At 44.1% G+C, this 21,260-nt stretch overlaps 1 long non-coding RNA gene across 1 annotated transcript; it reads left to right on the top strand.

Annotated features, from left to right (window-relative positions):
* The first annotated feature begins 510 nt into the window (after window positions 1–510).
* On the top strand, window positions 511–16,330 carry LOC129049829 (uncharacterized). Its single transcript, XR_008513200.2, has 4 exons — window positions 511–675; window positions 4,040–5,107; window positions 9,948–10,088; window positions 14,934–16,330. It is a non-coding gene; the product is annotated as an uncharacterized LOC129049829 (long non-coding RNA).
* The last annotated feature ends 4,930 nt before the right edge of the window (window positions 16,331–21,260 follow it).

Genomic DNA, 21,260 nt, shown 5'->3' with positions numbered 1-21,260 from the left:
GGCCAAAGAACTGGATAAGTGTTGGCAATAGTGAATAGAATCTTTGATGCCTTTACAATTTGTTAGCACACACACAAAGAAAACTTAAAAAGCAAATTGGCTCAAATATATATTAATACCTCGACACAGCCTGATTTACTCATCTGGAGGTAACTTACCAGTCAACAGATATTCTCCAGGACGGGAGGGAAAGGGTTAAGGAAGGAAAGGTCATTTGTGCTGAGCACCAGGGGGTGCCAGGGGTGTGTTAGGAACTTTCAATGTATTATGTCCTTTAGGCCCTACAGCAAACTGGAGATTCAATGCAACCCCATTTCACAGGTAAGGAAACTCAGTCCAGAGAGGTGAGGTACATTGCCCAAGGTCATGATACTCCTAAGTGGCAAACCTAGGATTTGAACCTGGGTCAAGTCAGACTCTGTGGCCCATCTCCATTTCATTGCATCATACTGTCTCCTGGGAAGTAAACAAAAGAGGTGTTTGCATGGAAACGCACAGACCTCATTGACCAGAGAGTCTGCCAGAGCCACTGACTTTGGCTGTTAAACAATTCTCACAAGTATGATTATTCGATCTCCTGGTTCACAGACAATGGGAAACATCAAATAAGTAGGAGAGAAGGCTACAGAAGGAAGCATACAGTGTGACAAGTAGCTATGGAAGCCAGGGTTCCAGGTACAGTAAATGGTGGGGTGGCTTGAATCTGACCAAGCCTCCTGATTGTAACCATTAAAAACTCTGAATAGCAAATTTTTAAAAAACCATTTGAAGGCACTGGAATGCAATTCAGAACTGGTGGGAATACAGCTCTTGGAAAAAAAAGAAAGCATATCATTTTATGATTTTCTCAAAGAAAAAGCTTCTGTTTCATTCTCTCCTTTTTTATTTTTTATTTGTATATATTTGGGGGGTATAAGTGCAGGTTTCTTCCATGCATATATTGCATAGTGGTAAAGTCTGGGCTTTTCCTATACCCATCATCTGAAGAGTGAACATTGTACTCAATAGGGAATTTTCTATCCCTCACCCCCATCCCCACCCTCCCATGTTTCGTAATCTCCAATGTCTACTATTCCACTCTGCATGCCCCTGGGTACCCATCATTTAGCACCCACTTATAAGTGAGAACATGCAGTATTTGACTTTCTGTTTCTGTCTCCTCTTGGCTTTTCAATGCCACTGATATTTAATTTTATTTTATTATTTCCTTTCTTCTTTTTACTTTGGACTTGATTTGCTCTCTCTTTTCTTGTTTCCTAAGGTAAAAGCCTAGGTCATTGCTTCATGACCTTTCCTCTTTTTTTTTTGTTTTGAGACAGAGTCTGTCTCTCTCACCCAGGCTGGAGTGCAGTGGTGCCATCTCGGCTCACCACAAGCTCTGCCTCCCGGGTTCACGCCATTCTCCTGCCTCAGCCTCCCAAGTAGCTGGGACTACAGGTGCCTGCCACCACACCTGGCTAATTTTTTTGTATTTTTAGTGGAGACGGGGTTTCACTGTGTTAGCCAGGATGGTCTCAATCTCCTGACCTCGTGATCTGCCCACCTTGGCCTCCCAAATTGCTGGGATCACAGGCATGAGCCATCACGCCTGGCCCTTTCCTCTTTTTTAATGGCAATTCATGCTATGAATTTTCCTCTGAGCACCACTTTAGCTGCATCTTGCAAGTACTGATAATGTCAGTTTTTATTTTCATTCACTTTGAGTTACTTTTGATTTCTTTTTTTAATTTTTAATTTTTTTATTATACTTTCAGTTCTGCACAATGTGCAGGTTTGTTACATATGTATATATGTGCCATGTTGGTGTGCTGCACCCATTAACTTGTCATTTACATTAGGTATATCTCCTAATGCTATCTGATAATGTCAGTTTTTATTTTCATTCACTTTGAGTTACTTTTGATTTCTTTTTTTAATTTTTAATTTTTTTATTATACTTTCAGTTCTGCACAATGTGCAGGTTTGTTACATATGTATATATGTGCCATGTTGGTGTGCTGCACCCATTAACTTGTCATTTACATTAGGTATATCTCCTAATGCTATCCCTCCCCCCTTCCCCCACCCCAATTTTTAAATTTTATGGGTACATAGTAGGTGTATATATTTATAGGGTGCATGAGATGTTTTGATATGGGCAACTTTTGATTTTTGCTTTGGCCCATGCATTACTTAGATGTATATTATTTTGTTTCTAATATTATGTCATTTTCCAGATGTCTTTTGGGTATTGATGTCTAATTTGTGAGCACAGAGCAAATTTTGTAAAGTGGGGGTTCATTTACATTTATCAAGACTTGTTCTGTAGCCCAGAATATGGCCTACTTTGGTATATATTCCATGTGCGTTGGAGAGGAGCGTGTATTCTGTTGTCCTTGGGTGAAGTGTTTTATAAATATCAACTAAGTCATGTTGGTTGATAGCATGCCATCTGTTGTTTCCTTTTCCTCTTTTTCTGCCATCTTTTAGGTTGAGCTTTTTTTTTTTTTTTTTTTTTTTTTTAATGGAGTTTTGCTCTTGTTGCCCGGGCTGGAGTACAGTGGTGTGATCTCAGCTTCACTTCAACCTCCGCCTCCTGGGTCCAAGTGATTCTCCTGCCTCAGCCTCCCAAGTAGCCAGGACTACAGGTGCCTGCCAACACACCCAGCTAATTTCTGTATTTTTAGTAGAGATGGGGTTTTGCCATGTTGGCCAGGCTGGTCTTGAACCCCTAACCTCCGGTGATCCTCTAGTCTCAGCCTCCCAAAGTGCTGGGATTACAGGTGTGAGCCACTGCACCCGGCTGAGAATTCTTTTATGATCCTATTTTATACCTTGTGGGCTTCTTGGCTACCCCTCTCTGTTTTCTTTCGGTGGTTGCTTTAGGGTTATAGTACACATTTTTCCCTTATTACAGTCTACCTTCAAGGGATATTATAACATGCCATGTGCTATATGAAAACTTTATAACAGTATACTTCCATTTCTCCTCTCCTGGCCTGTGTTCTAATGTGTCATATATTTTTACTTCTATGTATGTTGTAAACTCCACCTTACAATATGTTAGTTGTCAGTAGTTTTACTTTTAATAATTACCTTTTAAAGGAATTATTTATTTATTTATTTATTTATTTATTTATTTATTTTACAGAGAGGGTCTTGATCTGTCACCCAGGCCGTCTTCCCACTTCAGCCTCCCAAATATCGAGAACTAGAGGTGTGCACCACCACACCTGGCTAACTTTTTTTATTTTTATTTATTTTTGTAGAGACAAGATCTTGCTATGTTGCCCAGGCTGGTCTCAAACTCCTGGCCTGAAGCAATCCTCCTGCCTCAGCCTCCCAAAGAACTGGGATTACAGGCGTGGGCCACATTGCCAAGCCGTTAAAGGGATTTTCTAAAAGAAATAATATATTTTGTATTTACTAACATACAGTATTTATCACTTCTAAAGCTCTTCACTATTTTAAAAAGACAGACCATACCAAACATTTCCAAGGATGTAGAGCAATGTAGGGTGTCCTGCACTGCTGGAGGGCATGTAAAATGGAACAGCCACTTTGGAAGCACAGTTTGGTGGTTTTTATAAAAACTAAATACATACCTACCTATGATTCAGCCATTCCATCTCTACATATTTACACAAAAGAAATGCAAGCACGGCTGGGCATGGTGGCTCACGCCTGTATTCCCAACACTTTGGAAGGCTGAGGCGGGCAGATCACTTGAGGTCAGGAGTTCAAGACTAGCCTGGCCAACATGGTGAAATCCTGTCTCTACTAAAAATACAAAAACTAGCTGGGCATGGTGGTGGCACCTGTAGTCCCAGCTACTCGGGAGAGTGAGACAGGAGAATCGCTTGAACCCAGAAGGCAGAGGTTACATTGAGCCAAAATCCCGCCACTGCCCTCCAGCCTGGGTAAAGAGTGAAACTCTGTCTCAAAAAAATAAAAAAAGCAAGCAAGCAAGCAAGCAAGCAAGCAAGAAAGAAAGAAATGCAAGCATATTTCCACACAAGGATCAATACATGAATGCTTATAACAGTTTTATTTTTAATAGGTAAAAATGAGAAAAAGCCCAGGGGCTCATCAGCAGATGAGCAGATCAACAAATGGTGATGCATCCATATAACAATAAAAACAGGCACGCAGTCAAGCAGGGATGCCTACGGCACCCCACAACAACATGGATGAAGCGTGTGGCTATCATGCTGGGAGGAAGAGCCAGAAAAAGAAAGGGTGCGTGAAATTCCAGAAAATGCAAACCAATCAGAAAGCAGAGAGAGAGGAATGGTTTTCAAAGTAGCCCAAGGAAGCTTTTGGGGGTGGTGCCCTTTGTATGGTCGTAAACCTATGTCAAAACTCCTCCAGGTTTACATTTTAAATATGTGTGGTTTATTGTATGGCAATTATACATCAGTAAATCTGTAAAATCTATTGAATGGGCTTAAAGCAGATCCGACGTGGCGGAAGAAATGAGCAATGACCTTGAAAAAAACACACGATGAAATGATCTGAACTGAGAAAATAGTATTGAAAAAAATAAGGAAGAGCATCTCAGTAATTACTGGGACAACACCTGACAGGTTAGCATATGTCAACCAGGGTCCCAAAGAGGGAGGAAATGAGACAGAAAAAAATATAGGAAGAAATAATGGCCATATTTTTTTTTCAAATTTCCAACATCTACAGGCTCCCAAAGTTCAACAAACCCAAGAAGGAAAAAATAATAATAATAATAAAATAAAGAAATCCACATCAAAATCAAATGGCTGAGAAGCACAAATAAAGAGAAAATCTTAACAGACTCCAGAAGTTAAAAGATAAATGAAATCCGGGGATACGTTAAGAATGACAGCTGCCTTCTCCATAGAAACAACAGAGGACAGAATGGCGCTGTGTTCTTTAAAGTGCTGAAGCAAAATAACCACCAAGCCAGGGTTCTATATTCAGTCAACATTTTCTTCAGAAATACAGGAAAATAAAGATGTTTTGAGAAAAACAAAAGCTAAGAGAATTCAGTGCCAGCAGAGCCATGCTACAAGAAATGTTTTTAAAAATTCTTTGGGCTAAAGGCAAAGGATATAGTTGGAAATACAGGTCTCAAGGAAGGAAAGAAGATTACTAGGTAATTAAATATATGAGTAAGTATAAATGACCATTTTTTTTCTTAATTTCTTTAAAAGATATGCATGTATGTTTTATTTTGTTTTTTGAGATGGTGTCTCGCTCTGTTGCCCAAGCTGGAGTTCAGTGGCGCAATCTCGGTTCACTGCAACCTCTGCCTCCTGGGTTCAAGTGATTCTCCTGCCTCAGCCTCCTGAGTAACTGGGACTACAGGTGTGCACCACTATGCCCGGCTAATTTTTGTATTTTTAGTAGAGATGGGGTTTCACCATGTTGGCCAGGCTGGTCTCAAACTCCTGACCTCAAGTGATCCTCCTGCCTCGGCCTCCCAAAGTGCTGGGATTACAGGAGTGAGCCACCTCACCTGGTAAAGATACACATTTAAAGTGAAAAAATTTAAAACATATTATAGTATTTATAACTTATATAGAAATAAAAATATGACCATAAAAGCTCAAAGGAAGAGAGAATAATAAATGGATTTATGCCATTGTAGTTCTTGTAGTTTACATGAAGCAGTACAGTATTAATTTATGGCAAATCAAAATAAATTAAGGGTGCATATTGTAATACCCAAAGTGCTAGTGGTAAGGTATTACTACTAAAAAAAATCCAACAAACAAACAAACAAAAATGGATACAGCCAAAATGGCAATAACTGAAGAGAGTAAAACTGGAACACAAAAAAAATACTCAATTTTCCCAAAAGAAAGCCTGAAAGAAAGAATAAAGAAATAAGAAAAGAAGAAAAAGAAAATAAGTAGGAAATGGAGGCTTACATCCAACCACATCAATAATTGATCTAAATATAAAATAAACCCCCCAATTAAAAGACAGCAATTGTCAGACTGGATTAAAAAGTTAAAAATCAAAGCAAGACCTAGCTCTATGCTGTTAATAAGAGAGAGCTTTTAATATAAAGAAGAAAACAGTTCTGAAATTAAAGTGACAGGAAAAAAATCTAACACGAAAACACAAAGGATAAGTAAGCGAGTGTGAATATAATAGTGTCAGAGAAAGTAGAGTTCAAGACAAGGTGTGTTGCTAGAGATGAGGAAGGTTTTTGATGTTAAAAGGGTAAATTCATTTAAAAAAATCTTTAATGTGTATTTAGGAATAATAGAGCTTCAAACCAGGTAAAGCAAAAATCAACAGAATTAAAGGGAGAAAGAGGCAAGTCTATGATCATAGTTGGAGATTTTAACACATCTCTCTCAGTAACTGATAGAACCTGGGCCAGGTCTAGGGCAAGGCAAGTGAGACACTCCCCTTGGGTGCAAAATTTAAGGGGGCACCAAGAAACTTTGTAGTTAAGGTAAGTAATATTTTAGAAAATCAAAATTACTGCAGAAAAATCCCAGGTGAACAAAATATCAATGAAATTTTTTTTTTTTTTTTTTGAGAAAGGGTCTTGTTCTATCACCCAAGTTAGAGTGCAGTGGCACAATTATAGCTCACTGCAGCTTCAAATGCTGGGACTCCAATGATTCTCCCACCTCAGCCTCCCAAGTAGCTGGGACCACAGGTGCACGCCATCACACCAGCTATTTTTTTTTAAGTTTTTGTAGAGATGGGGGTCTCACTATGTTGTGATCCTCCTGCCTCAGCCTCCCAAGTCTTGAGATTACTGGCATGAGCCACTATGCCCAGCCCTCAAAATTTTAAATAAAGATAAGTGCTCCATGCCACCATCCATCAGACCTGTCCTGAGTGTAGCTTACAGACAAAGCCACCTTCTCTTACCTGGCCCCTGGGGAGCAAGAAGCTGCTTTGACAGGACAGCTGGCCAGCCACAAGGGTCCTGAGAACACACCCCTTCTTCTGCTCAGAGTCCACACCCACATGCAGTGCAGAGTCCATTCACATCCACCAAGCAGCACTGTAAATATTGAGGAGAGGGAGCTGTTTGCAGGTTTGGAATAATATCTGTGTCTTTACCTGTGCATGCATTTCACCACTTGTAAAGCCCTATCCTGTATCTCATCAGATCTTCACAGTCATCTTCTGAGACCTCAAAGTAAGAATCACATGCCCATTTTACAGAAACTGTCCATCAAAAGGAAGTAGAGACTTGTCCCAGGGTCCATGGTAATTGGCACAACCGAGACTCAAATCCTGCCCAAATCTTTGTCCTTGACTCCATCAGGCTGTGCAGAATTCACTTATTTCCCTCCAGTTGGAGGGAATTTGCACCCAAGGCAAATGTCTCGCTTGTCTTACCCTGAGCCAGGTCTAGGGTGAGGCAAGAGAGATATTCAGTTTGGGTGCATGAAGTACATTCGCTGGGGAGGCTGAAGGCTTGGCTGGGTCTTTTTGCCTTATATTGACACTTGTAAATATCTTTGGAGCCAGTGAGGCCAGTAAAATGTTACACAAATAAGAGCTATCTCCTAGAATCTACAGGTCATTTCCTGGAGTCAAGACCAACAAGGCATGGGGGGCTGGGTGCACCTTCTGTTGGAAAGAAGCCCAAACAAAGCACCCTTTGGAGGGTAGTGAGTTTTTAGGGATGGGCCTTTGCTTTCCTCTCCAAATCTGTGTCGCATCTGAAAGGATGTCCAAAGGCTAGATCGGTGTTTCCCAGGGTGGGTGACACAGATAGACAAAGATGGAACTGAAAGGTAACTTGTTCAATGATGACCTGTCTCCCACCCATGACCAGTGAGGGGTGCTGAGGAGCTGTTCGTGGCCGAGGTTTTCCCATTCTTGTGCTGTCTCCCCTAGCTCCTGCCTCCACGCTCCTTGGGGACTGCTTCTCTGGGCTGTGCAAATGTCAAAGGTGCCCAGTCCTCATTTTCCAGGGCTCATGTTTCTAGATGCCTCATGTCCCCTCCATTTGTTTCTTTGAGGCTGCCTGATGCATGGTTGTTTGGCTTTTTCTCCCCATCTGGATGAAAGTTGCTTCTCTTTGGAAGCAGAAATGTGAGTGTCTTCCTGCAATCCCTTTTTTCCTGAATCCTACTCCAGGGGAAATTTCTGACCTTTTGCTTCTCCTGAATTCCTCCTGGCATCTCCATCCCAAGGGCAGGGTCCAAGTACCCAGACCCACCCCAGGACTGTTGCAGTTGCCTCTAAAGGGGTCTCTCTGCCTTGGGTCTCACCCACTGGGAGCCTCAAAACCAGCTTGGGAGGGTGCCTTAACTAACTCCACCCCTATCTCCGTCAGCCTCCTCCCTCCCAAGCCATTCCCATAGACTTCAGTCCAGGAGGAAAATAGCTGTCTTGTTATGGGAACAGCTTCAACACAAATATCATATCTTCTCCTCCACTTGAAGGGAGATGCATCGTCCTGGCCTATATTGAAATTCTGGAGCTGCTATAAGACCTCTCAATACCTGTGTGCCTCAAATTGCTTATCTATATAATAGGAATAATAATAGAATCAACCTTTTAGAATTGCTGGAAGGCCTGTAACTATTGCATCAAATGAGGAGAACTCATAAGGTGCAAGCACTGAACATTCTCCCCTACCCTAACACCCCCATTCCCCTTCCACCCTAGTGCTTGCTCCAGCCTGCTCTTGGGGACTATTTCCTGTGCCTTGAAGAAATCTTGGGGAATCTTCATGCTCACTCTTTTTTTTTTTCTTTTTCTTTTTTTTTTTTTGAGACGGAATCTCGTTCTGTCACCCAGGCTGGAGTGCAATGGCATGATCTCAGCTCACTGCCACCTCCACCTCCCAGGTTCAAGCGATTCTCCTGCCTCAGCCTCCCAAGTAGCTGGGATTACAGGCATGTGCCACCACACCCAGCTAATTTTTTGTATTTTTTAGTAGAGACAGGGTTTCACCGTGTTAGCCAGGGTGGTCTCGATCTCCTGACCTTGTGATCCTCCCGCCTCAGCCTCCCAGAGTGTTGAGATTACAGGAGTGAGCCACCGCGCCCGGCCCATGCTCACTCTTAGATACTGCTATTACCACTAATAATCCTGCTATCACAGTGGTCTCCTGATCTCATTTTAGTAAATATTACATTCATTTGAGGTAGTGGCCAACACTCCTAACTTCATTCAGAATTAAAGCTTCTTCAGTCCCTTGGCCAGGGCCTGATGTAGGGACCCAAGGGCCAGACAGCATCTTGGCTCCTGGGGACTCATCTGTATCATCTGCCTGTTGTCAACAGGAGCACAGCTTTGCTGCCCTGCTCTGTTGCCAAAGCCACTTCATGCAGCCTCGTTAAGGCCTTGGGATTCTTCAAGGGTGAGTCAAAAAACAGCCCACTGTGTCTCTGAAACTGGAGAAAACAGGTATCACACTCTCTGAGGCCTCCTCAAAGCCCCCTAACTAGCTTGGATGAGAGAAAAGCACTACCCATGCGTCCCTGATTGGAGGTGGGGAGGTGGAGCTGGGAGGGACCACTCACAGCTCAGCATAGAGACCATTTCACTTATGAATCCTCCAAACCCTGCGCCTGTCCTTTGTGTCTGTCCTGCAGTGGATGAGCAGACAAAAGTCACAAAAGCAGTCTTCAGCCACTTCCTTTGCAAGTTCTACCTTCGTGGTCTAGTCTCCACTCCAGAGTTCAGAAGTCCATTCATTTGAGTCATTATCTAAGAGCCTTGATAAAAATGAATAAAATATTCCCAGCTAAACACTACAAGACAGAATATTCTTTCCACTTAAAGGGCCTAACGCACAGCAAGCACTCAATAAATGTTATTTTTCATTTGTTTAAAAAAACGTGGTCTCATTCTGTCACCCATGCTGGAGTACAGTAGCTTGATCTCGGCTCACTGCAGCCTTGGTCTCCCCGGCTCAAGTGATCCTCCCACCTCAGCCTCCCTAGTAGCTGGGACTACAGGCACATGCCACCATGCCAGGCTAATTTTTCTTGTTTTTGTAGAGACGGGGTTTCACCATGTTACACAGGCTGGTCTTGAACTCCTGAGCTCCAGTGATCTGCCTGCCTTGACCTCCCAAAGTGTTGAGATTATAGGTGTGAGCCACCGTGCCTGGCCATAAACATTATTATTCAACTAAATAAGTAAGTGCTAGCCAGTGCTATTCTTACTACTAATCATTACTATCCATACCTGTCCAGACTCAGCCCTTCCAAGTCTTCTCTGCCTTCATGCTCCAAGCTCTCCCAAGGCTTTTGATTTCCTGCCTTTACATATACTGTTTTTGCCCTGGATGCCTGCCCATCCCACTCCCAGGCTGGAACACTTAGGCTCTTTCTCCAAGCCCCAGTCAAGCCATGGCCACATTGGCAGGCTGTTCTCTCCTCCCCAGATGAAGCTGACCCCTCTCTTATTCTGGCGCTCCCTGTAGCGTGTCCTCTGCCCCTATCCTGGGCACTAATCCTACTCACTGCAAGGTCTTCAACCTGCTGCTGTCATACCCCCTCACCCCCACGTACACACACACATACACACACACACACACGACTTCAAACCATGGCTTATGCATTTCCATAGCCCTAGTGTGCCTCTATTCTGCAAGGATTATTGAATGAATGAGTTACTAGTGAATGAATGGATGGATGCATCAAAAAACCGCAAATTAAAAAATAAATCTGTCATCACTATGCTAGGAAAAGAATGAAATCCTCCTCAGTGAATCTTGCGCTAAGTTACCACCTCTGCTGAGCAGTTTTAAGGGGGCCTTGATGGCTAAAATGATGATGGGATTTTCCCTGCATATAATTTTATCTATATTTTTCTACCCCATTCACCTAGAAATAGAGAGTGATGAATAGTAGCAAGAGTATGGTTCATGTTAGGTCTTTGCAGCAAAGTATCAAGTGCCTTGCAAATCCCAAGGTTCTGAGGCCACTGTGACCATGTTTTGAGTGGCGATGGCTATTCCTTCACTCTTTGCTGGGCTGCCATTTCTGTGACTCCAGAGGTGCAAAGGACCTATTCCCAGTGGAGCAACAGTAACTGTGATTATGAGCCCTCCGTCAGACACTGTACATGCCCTGCCTCAGACAGTTTATGAAGGAATCCATTTACCCAGTCTCGCTTGTCTCACTTTTAGTCAATAGTCTTCACACTTTCCTTTTGCAAATTCAATGGTCGATTCTTACCCTTTATGGTTAATAGTGATTAACCATGTTAAATGCTTCTCGGCGGCATCCATCTTGAAACACTTCCTTCACTTGCTTTCTAGACCACCACATTTCCCTGGCTTTTCTCCTTAGCTGGCTGCTCATTCCAGATGTCTCCTCCTCTCCCCTCCCATTCTCTTCTCTTCCCCAGTCATTCTCTCCTTTCCTCTCTTGTCCTCTCCTCTCCTCTTCCTACAATCACTCCGTTAGTGACCTTGTCCATTCTTAAGGCATTAAACATCATTTATACACTGATAACTCTGAAGTATTTATCTCCAGCTCTGTCTTCTCTTCTAAGCTTCAGATTGACAATGCCAACTGACTATTTGACACTTCCCTCCTCTTGGATGTCTCAAATTTTGAACTCATGATTGCTACTGCTTACCTCACCACACTTAAACCTGTCCCAGCCCACTGGCCTCACCCATCTCAGTAGATGAGGTCACTGATCATCCAGATGGTCAGGCCAAAAACCTTGCACTGTCATTATTGCATTCTTGTTCTCCCTCTCCTATTAGCAATTGCTGTAAATATCTTCAAAATATATCTGGAATCTGATTACCTCACTCCTTCCTGTTTCCACCCTGATCCCCATCATGATTAACTTTTTCTTGGATTATTGCAAGAGTCTCCTAACACCTCCTTGCTGCCACAACCTGCCCCATTTGTTCGCCATGCAGCAGCCAGACTGATCTTTAAAAACAACAAGTTATATCATTCCACTCCTTTGCTTAACACTCTCAGGTGATCTTCTAGCCAGTGCAATAAAGCAAGAAAAAAAATAAGTTTGTAAAAGAAGAAACAAAACTATAATGAGAGTGTGGTTATGAGAAACAACACATTGCATTTCATTGTTGTTTCTCTTTATCCCCTTCAATCTGGAATGGATCCTTATTCTTTTTTTTTTTGAGATGGAGTTTCGCTCTTGTTGCCCAGGCTGGAGTGCAATGGCACAATCTTGGCTCACTGCAACCTCTGCCTCCCAGGTTCAAGCGATTCTCCTGCCTCAGCCTCCCGAGTAGCTGGGATTACAGGTGTCTGCCACCACACCCAGCTAATTTTTGTATTTTTAGTAAAGACAGGGTCTCACCATGTTGGCCAGGCTGGTCTTGAACTCCTGACCTTGGGTGATACACCCGCCTCGGCCTTCCAAAGTGCTGGGATTACAGGCATGAGCCACCGTGCCCTGCCCTGGATCCTTATTCTTATTCTTTCCCTATCTTTCATGTTCTCAATTATTCTGTAGGATTATCCTCAACCTGGGCCCATCTGATGTGTATACTAATAGGGTCTATGTATGTTCAACTTTAGTAGAAACCACAAGTTTTCCAAAGTGGTTGTATTTCATATGCTCTCCCACCAGCAATTGCTGCACATCCTCATAAACACTTGGTATTTTCTATGTTTTGTTTAATTTTAGTCATTTTGGTGGACGTGAAGTGAAATCTCATATAACTTAAATGTATACCTCTTTGATAACTAATGATGTTGCAGACATTTTTGTGTGCTTATTGGCCATATGAATGTCCCCTTTTGTGAAGATCCTATTCAATAATTTTACTCATTCAAAAAATTGGCTTGTCTTTTTCTTTAAAAATGTTTTATTAATATTATTTTAACTGACAAATATTCATTGTGTATACATATTATACACATATATATAAACATATATATATACTTTTTTTTTCGAGATGGAGTTTTGCTTTTGTTGCCCAGGCTGGAGTGCAATGGCATGATCTCGGCTCACCGCAACCTTTGCCTCCTGGGTTCAAGCGATTCTCCTGCCTTAGCCTCCCGAGTAGCTGGGACTACAGGCATGTGCCACCACACCTGGCTACTTTTGTATTTTTAGTACAGACAGGGTTTCTCCATGTTGGTCAGGCTGGTCTTGAACTCCCGACCTCAGGTGATCTGCCCACCTCGGCCTCCCAAAGTGCTGGGATTATAGGTGTGAGCCACCATGCCCAGCCTAATTGTATATTTTTTATGGGGTGCAATGTATATGTATACAATGGGGAATACATAAATTAAGTTAATCAGCATATATAACACCTCACTTATTTTTTGTGGTGAGACATTGGACATTCACTTTCTTAGTTATTTTAAAATATACATTATTATTGGCTATAGTCACTGTGCTATACAATAGATCTCAAATCTCATTCTATCTGAAACTTTGTGCCTTTGACCAACAACTCTCCATTCTTTTTCTTTTTGATCTGTATCAGTTCATTAAATATTCTCTATACAAGTCCTTAAATGTTGAAAATAAAACAATAAAGCTTCTAGAGGAAAACATAGGAGATTACATTTGTGATCTTTGTAAAGGTAAAGATTCATTTAACTGAGTACAAAAGGCATTAGCCATAAAGGAAAAAGTTGAGAAATTGAATTACATTAAAATCAAGAACTTCCGTCCACTAAATGACACTTTTTTTTTTTTTTTTTTTTTGAGACAAGGTCTCACTCGGGCTACAGTGCAGTGGTGTGATCAGAGCTCAGTGCAGCCTCAAACTCCCAACTTCAAGTGATCCCTCACACCTCAGCTTTCCAAGTAGCTGGGACTATAAGTGCATAGCACCACACCTAGTTAATTTTCAACTTTTTTTGTAGAGACAGGGTCTTGCAATGTTGCCAGGGCTGGTCTCGAACTCCTGGCCTCAAGCCATCCTCCTGCCTCAGCCTCCCAAAGTGCTGGGATTAGGGGTGTGAGCCACCATGCCCAGTCTTCATTGAATGACACTTTTAAGAGTCAAAAGGCAAACCATACAGTAGGAGAAGAAACTTGTTTTATATCTTTATACACCTATATAACACATAGTAATATATATTGTTATGTATTATGTAATATATTAATATACTGTTTCTATATTAATATATATAATGACATTTATTGGCCATATTTACTAAAGCTGACCATACATATACCCTATTAACAGGTACATACACACTCCTCCATATACACCAAACAGAAATGTTTATATCTGTGCAGCAGAAAACACAAACAAAATATTCTTAGCAGGATTATTCTTCATAGCCCAAAACTGGCAACTACTCAAATGTCCATCAACAATAGAAAAGATCAATAAATTGAGGTATAGTCATATAATGAATACCATACAGTGATAGGGGAGGATACAACTGCTCCAGGTGAGGACATAGATGAATCTCACAGACATAAAGTTGATCAAAAGAAAACAGGCACAAAGGAATATGTACGGTTTAATTCCATTTACATAAAGCTGAAAAAAGTCAAAACTAACTTTTCACTTTCTAAAAACTTATCATTGAACTGTATATTTAACTAATATTTGTGTGCTTTATAGTATGTGATATATGCCAATTAAAATTAAAGGAAAAAAACCAGCCTCCAGTGGCTTCCCATTACACCTAGAATAAGTCCAAATTCTTATCAAGGACATTTATGAAGTGGCTGCCATCCCGGTCCTGACCTCATCTTCTCCCCTTTTCACCTCATTCACTCCACACTGGCCATCCTGACCTTGTTGCCGATGCTTCAGCACACAAAGCTAGTTCCCACTTGCAGCAGCCAGCACTGATGTTCCCAATTCTTCACCCATCTCCCTGTCCATGCCCTCTGCCATTTGCCGTTCCTACTACTAGAGGTACAGTATACTTCTCAGCTCCATGGATGTTAAGCTTGGCGTTGTGCTATGTCTTGGTCAGTAAAATATGAGTAGACTCACAGTGTGTCAGTTCCAAGTGAGGCCCTAAGTGAATCACTTCTTTCTGTTTGTCCTATCCCTCTGCTGCCACCAGCCTGAGAACTTGCCCTCCCTAGCCTGCTGATCCAGAGACGATGAGAGACACAGATATGCAGCTTGGAGTCAAGCCCAGCTGAGCCCATCCTACATCAGCCACTCACTAGAGGACCTGCAGAAGCATCATCAAGAACAAATAATTATTGTTTTCAGCGACTGAGTCATAGGTTGTTTATTATGCAGCATCATTGTAGCAATAGCTGATTAATACACCACCTCAGTGTCTTTACATTTGCTGTTCCTCACATAGGTAACATCCTCATTCAAGTCCTTGTTCAAACGTCACTTCTTCAGAGAGCCCCTTCCTAACCACTCTATCTAAAACAGCACCATCTCTTCCCTTCATTTCTCTCCATCCTCCTGCCCTGCCTTACATGTCTTCATAGCACTTACTGCTACCTGACATTTTATTTGCTTATTCAGCCTCCATAAGAGAATGTAAGCTCCATGAGGGCAGGCACCTGTTCATTTCCACATCCCTGGTGCTAGCACAGTGTCTGGCACTTATCAGGAGCTCAATAAATATTTGTTGATTGAACAAACCAATCTCTGCCCTCTCCCTCATCCCTGCTCACAATGTTTCCAGCATATGGAGAAACTGACTCAAAAGTCACATCCTGCCCCTGTTTACCAAGGTACGGCTGGTGAATGACAGGTCACTAGCAAAGTGACCCATCATTAAGTTGGTGGAAGGAAAAAAAACCAAAGCAAAGAATCCGCAAAACCTACGATCTTTCATACCAGCCCTTGGGAAAACTATTTCATCATGATAATAATTGGGTGTGAGCTAGTGTGGTCCATAAAAGCTCACTTTCTCAGTGTGTCTCTTCCTGGAGTCCTCTCCGGGGCCTTGCTGCAAGAGAACATGCCCCAGGCAGGAAACAGACTGGCTGGATCAGCATGGCATTGTGCCTTTGTCCAGCTCTGCTCACACACCTAATCTTTCGGGAGTCAAGGCACAGCCCACAAAGAGAGTTGAGCACCATCTGTGTGTTGGCCTCTGTGCTGGGACCTTTGTGAGCTTTATGACACCAATTCTCCCAAGATCTTGCCAGGTAAACATCATCAGGGCAGTTTGGGAACGTGCCCAAGGACACCGGCCGAGCTGGAATTTGAGTCCCCGTCCTTCTGATGCCAAAGCCCACGTGGTTTCCACCCCCTGCACAGGAGGGGAGGAGGGCGAAGGCTCAGAGCTGATGAGGCTCAGGGCCAGAACTTTGATTCTCCCCACATTTTTCTGCATCAGGAATTTGACTTTGTGGAAGCTTCACATGGAACCTGACCTGCTCTCTGTGAATTATTTTCTAGGTCTTCGATGAATAAACAGGCAATTCTCTGTATCCATATATCTTATGTACCCCACAAATATATATACCTACTATGTACCCATAAATACTAAAAAACAAAAAAACAAAAAGACCCAGAGAATTCTCACTTTTTGGCTTCAGATCCTGGTCCTCTGTTGAAATGCTTATAAATAAAGGAGAAAGAATAGCACCTACATACACCTATAAATAAAGGAACACATAGTTATAAAGATATATAGTTATAAAAAAGGAAATGGCCATAGAACTATTTAGAGGGATCTACATAGAAGGAAGAGAGACTAAAAATCAACTTGAATGCTATGAGCAAATAGCAGAGCAGTTTGCAGAGTTATGTATACAGAAGCCTCTGGCAAGAGGACAAGAGTACAAAAAGTTTCTCGTTAAATAACTTTTCAAACAGCAGTGCAAAGGTCTCTGGGTGTGTGCCCAGCGCACCTCAACCTCGAAGGCATTGCAGTGGGTGCAAGGCAGGACAAGCCCACAGAGCAAGCACTTTGGGTCGGCACTCACCTGCCTAGGAACTGAGAGGTAGGTCATGAATCAGCCTAGAAAGAAAGATCCACGTGTGACTTCCCCGTGGCTCTGCAAGTCTCCCAGGCTGTAGCGCAGTGTAGTGGCTAAGAACATGGCACTTTGGTGACAGATAGACCTGGTTCCTGTCTTGGCTCTGCCCTTCACTGGCTGTGGCACTGTGAGCAGGTGGCTTCACCACCCAGCCTGTAAAGTGGTGACAGTAGTACCTACCTTGCAGGACTACATGAAAAAGAAGTGAGATCATCCATGTAGCACACATGGGACCAGATCCCAGAAAGTGGAGGAGGAGTGAAGCTCAACTCCGTTGGTCTGGACTTTTTGCAGTTGAACGGGGACCTTCCTTAGTTCTGGCTAATATTAAAAATGATCTGGCCAGGTGCTGTGGCTCATGCCTATAGTCCCAGCACTTTGGGAGGCCAAGGCAGGCAGATCACCTGAGGTCAGGAGTTCGAGACCAGCCTAGCTAACATGGTGAAACCTGTTTCTACTAAAGATACAAAAAATTAGCCGGATGTGGTGGCATGCGCCTGTAATCCCAGCTACTCAGGAGGCTGAGGCAAGAGAATCGCTTGAACCGGGGAGGCGGAGGTTGCAGTAAGCCAAGATAGCGCCATTGCACTCCAGCTTGGGCAAGAAGAGAAAAACTCCATCTCAAAAAAGATCTGCATCCTTTGAGCTCACACCAATGGATGAGAAAGCAAGCAGGTGCAGGAATTTATTGTTATATTATATTAAATAAATAATAATAGTAACAGCCCTTATGCCACTCTCAAAGGGCCTTCTCGTGTGCATAGTTGCTTGCTGTTGAGCCCACTGGAATATCTGCTTCTGCAATGAGGATGTTGAGCCCTGGGCAACCTGGAGAACCTACCCAGTGCTGGCACACAGGAGCACAGAGAGAGCTGGGACAGACTGTCTGGTGGAATCAGCCCTCAGTGGACACCCTCACCAGCATGCAGCATTACAGGTACTATTATCTGCATGTCTCTAGACAACATACTAGATAGACTCAGGGTTCAAAGCTTAGCGCCAATGATGTCTCCTTCTGGAAGCCCTCTCCTTCCTCTGGTTGGAATGAATCCCCTCTGCCCTGTGTTTCCATGACTATGCTATGGCCTTTATCATTCCATTCACCATAGCGGTCCCCTTTCATGAATGACAGGCACTATGTCAGTGGCCTCAGTGAATCTCTCCGTGGGAGAGATGAGGGGCCACAGGAGGGCTGGGGCAGAGAAGCATCATCACCTTAGTGGTTAACAGGGTGCAGGGGAGCAGGGATGGATGTAGGCAGACAGGTCAGGAAGCCATGGCAGTGATCCCAGTGAGAGCTGATGGTGGCAGTGAAGGCAGGAAGAACTAGTTGGATTATAGATTTTTTTTTAGGTTAAACTGACAAGATGTCCTTGTGGATTGAAGGTAAAATACCCGAGAAATGAAGGAGACGAGAATGACTCTACGGTTTTCAGCCAGAGTAACTGCAAAGTTAGAGAACCCAAATACAAAGATCAGGAAAATTGTGGAAGAGCTGGTTTTGGAGAAAAAATAAGGAGGCCAGTTTGGGACGAGTTGAATTTGAGACACCTGCTAGATATCACACCTGCAGTTGGCTATGGGAAGATGTAAAGGTGGGAGTTATCAGTGTATAGGTGGGGAAATAAAGCTCCGAGCTTAGATGAGATAACCAAGGAGTAAGTGTAACTGATAAAAGAAGAGGACTAAGGAACTGATCCCTGGGCTTGACAAGGGTCGGCTGAGCATTTACATCACACCCAGCTCTGTGCTAGCAGCCCTAGGAAGGGGTGGATCCGAAGGACACCCAGTTTCTGTCCTCAAGGAACTCAGATCCTGTAGGGAAGGTGGAGTGTGCGTCTCAGCCACAGACCCGGGGAGCTGTGCCACATGGAAAAAGCTCTGAACCTGAGCCCAGCACCCAGGGCTGAACTGCCCCCACCACCCACTGGCCATGCCTTTCACCTGCTGTGTGACTATCTCTGAGCCTGAGTTTTCTCCTTCGTAAAATGGAGATAATAATATATCCTGGCAAAGGAGTTGCTGAGAGGATCAGAGAAGAGATATGCCTGGCACAAAGGAGGCGTCCGGCAACCTGTACAGCCTGTGCTTGTTAGTATCTGCCGGCATGCTCTCCACACCCTCAGCTGGGGGGCCCATCTTCACACATAGTAGCAGTGGGGTTTCCAGAAGCACCAACCCCACGAATGGGCCTGGGGACTCCCCTTGTCCACAGCCCAGCCCCCCTCATGGCTGCCACTACCCCATGTGGGCTGGGGACGTCGGTGGCGAGGTCAAGGCCACTCTGTCCCTTGGGGTAATTGAAGATGACAACAGTATTTTGTGTCTCACAGAGACTGGTAGAGATCAAAGGCAACAAGAAGGAGCTGCTGGGACAGGCAGGAATTCCCTGACAAAGGCCGCCAATTATTGGAAATTGGCTGCAGTTACAGCTATTACCATTAAGGGCTGCCTGGCTGCCCTACACTGCTGGAGAGGTACATTCTGACAGAGGGTGTGAAAGTGGCCCCAGCAGGGTTGGTGGGGGGCGAAGAGAATTCCATGGGTTTGCACCTACCACAACTCAGACTTCTCTATGGATTGCTGTCCCAGAGACAAGCAAAGGCGAGCCTTGGAATACCCTCTGGACAAATAGGAAAAGGCGTCCTGGAGAGACATGTGGGGAGAGAAAGGGGGCTGTAGAGCCCAGCAGGGAGAAAAGCCATGGACTCATGAGCTTCAGGGAAGAAGAGCTCCAGCAGAAGGGGGAAGAGCAGAGACCAGCAGGGAGAAGAGCCGTGGGCTCATGGGCTCCAGAGACCAGCAGGGAGGAGGGCTGTGGGCTCATGAACTCTAGAGACCAGCAGGGAGAAGAGCCATGGGCTCATGAGCTCCTGGGACCAGAAGGGAGAAAAGCAGAGACCAGCAGGGAGGAGGGCCATGGGCTCATGAGCTCTAGAGACCAGCAGGGAGAAGAGGTGTGGGCTCATGGGCTCCAGAGACCAGCAAGGAGGAGAGCACAGACCAGCAGGGAGGAAGGCCGTGGGCTCATGGGCTCCCGAGACCAGCAGGGAGAAGAACCATAGGCTTATAAACCCCAGAGTCCAGCAGAGAGAAGAGCCACGGGCTCATGAGCTCTACAGACCAGCAGGGGGAAGAGTCGTGGGCTCATGACCTCTAGAGACCAGCAGGGGCAAGAGCCTTGGGCTCATGGGCTCTGGCTCATGTTAGCTGAAGCTGTGCCATGGTAGGGATGGGCATCAACCCTCTACTCCTCGATCCTGACCAGAGAGGCACAGCTGTAAACAGTGTGCCAAGGATAGCTCTCACTTCGGGCATGAGAACAAAGCAAGGCACCTTGGCAGGAGGCAAGACCCTGAGCCAAGCTGAAGGGCCCTGCTGGTGTTTGAAGCCCTCTTACTGCCTTGTCCTGGCAGCAACCTAGTAGAGTGGGTCCCAAGGAAGAGGGCAGCCAGTGATTCCCAGAGCAACCCAGGGTGCAGATAAGAATTCCAGCAGGTACCAGGGAGGAGGGGAGGGCATGGCAAAGGAGCAAGCTATTCCTTCAATAACTTCAATAACCTCAGGGATCTTATTTCTGTCTCCTTCGCTTATGAGCTGTGTGACCTTAAACAAGTTACTTAGCCTCTCTGAGCTTCAGATTCCACATCTGAAAAGTGAGGAAATCATACAAACTAGAATCATACAAGATGGCACGGTAAAATAAGTCATGAAATTATGGTTGCCGTTAGTGAAAGGTCCAAGGCTAACCACTTGCTCAGTAGTCTGAGAGGGGCCCTTACTTTTCAAAGTGTCAGTAAAAAAAAGTATAGCCATCAATCACTGGGGTTCTAGTGCATCATCCTGAGATAGTGTCACCTCACTCTCATAGAATGTCAATACTGCAGCATTATTAAGCAAAATGAGGGAGCCTATTTCAGGAAGGCCTCCATTTTTGCTTTAAAAAATATATGATGAATTAAGGGCTTGCATAGCAAAGAAGCTCACTGACAGGAACAATAAAGGGGTCTCATCAATTATGGCAGAAGCAGGTGTGTGGCCACACATGGCTTTCAGGCTTCTGTCATCTGCTTCCATGGATGCCTTCAAAGCTCTCCTCCAGCACATTGGCCTCCATGCAGGCTCCATAATCATGAAGCCATGCCATGTGTCTTTCCATCACCAGGTCTTTGATGATAATCTGCCCCCCCGCCCATCTCAGAAAGCTCTCCCTATGGCAGGACCACCCCAAGGCCAGCCATGTGGCATGATGGAGAGAGCACTGGCTTGGGGGCCTGGTTACGGAGGGCTTCCTCTGACTATGCCACTCATGGGCCGGATGACCCTGGAGGAGTCACTTCCTGTGTCAGGCAGACTTTGAGGGATGCAAGCAACAGAAACCAATCTGGCTATAACCTAAATGGGAAAGGGCAGACCCAAGAGGGTCTCAAAAT

This window comes from Pongo abelii, chromosome 15 (genome assembly GCF_028885655.2).
Source record: "Pongo abelii isolate AG06213 chromosome 15, NHGRI_mPonAbe1-v2.0_pri, whole genome shotgun sequence".
NCBI classification, from domain to species: Eukaryota; Metazoa; Chordata; class Mammalia; order Primates; family Hominidae; genus Pongo; species Pongo abelii.
Note: the sequence above shows the minus strand (reverse complement) of the source record. Positions and strands in the feature narration are given on the sequence as shown.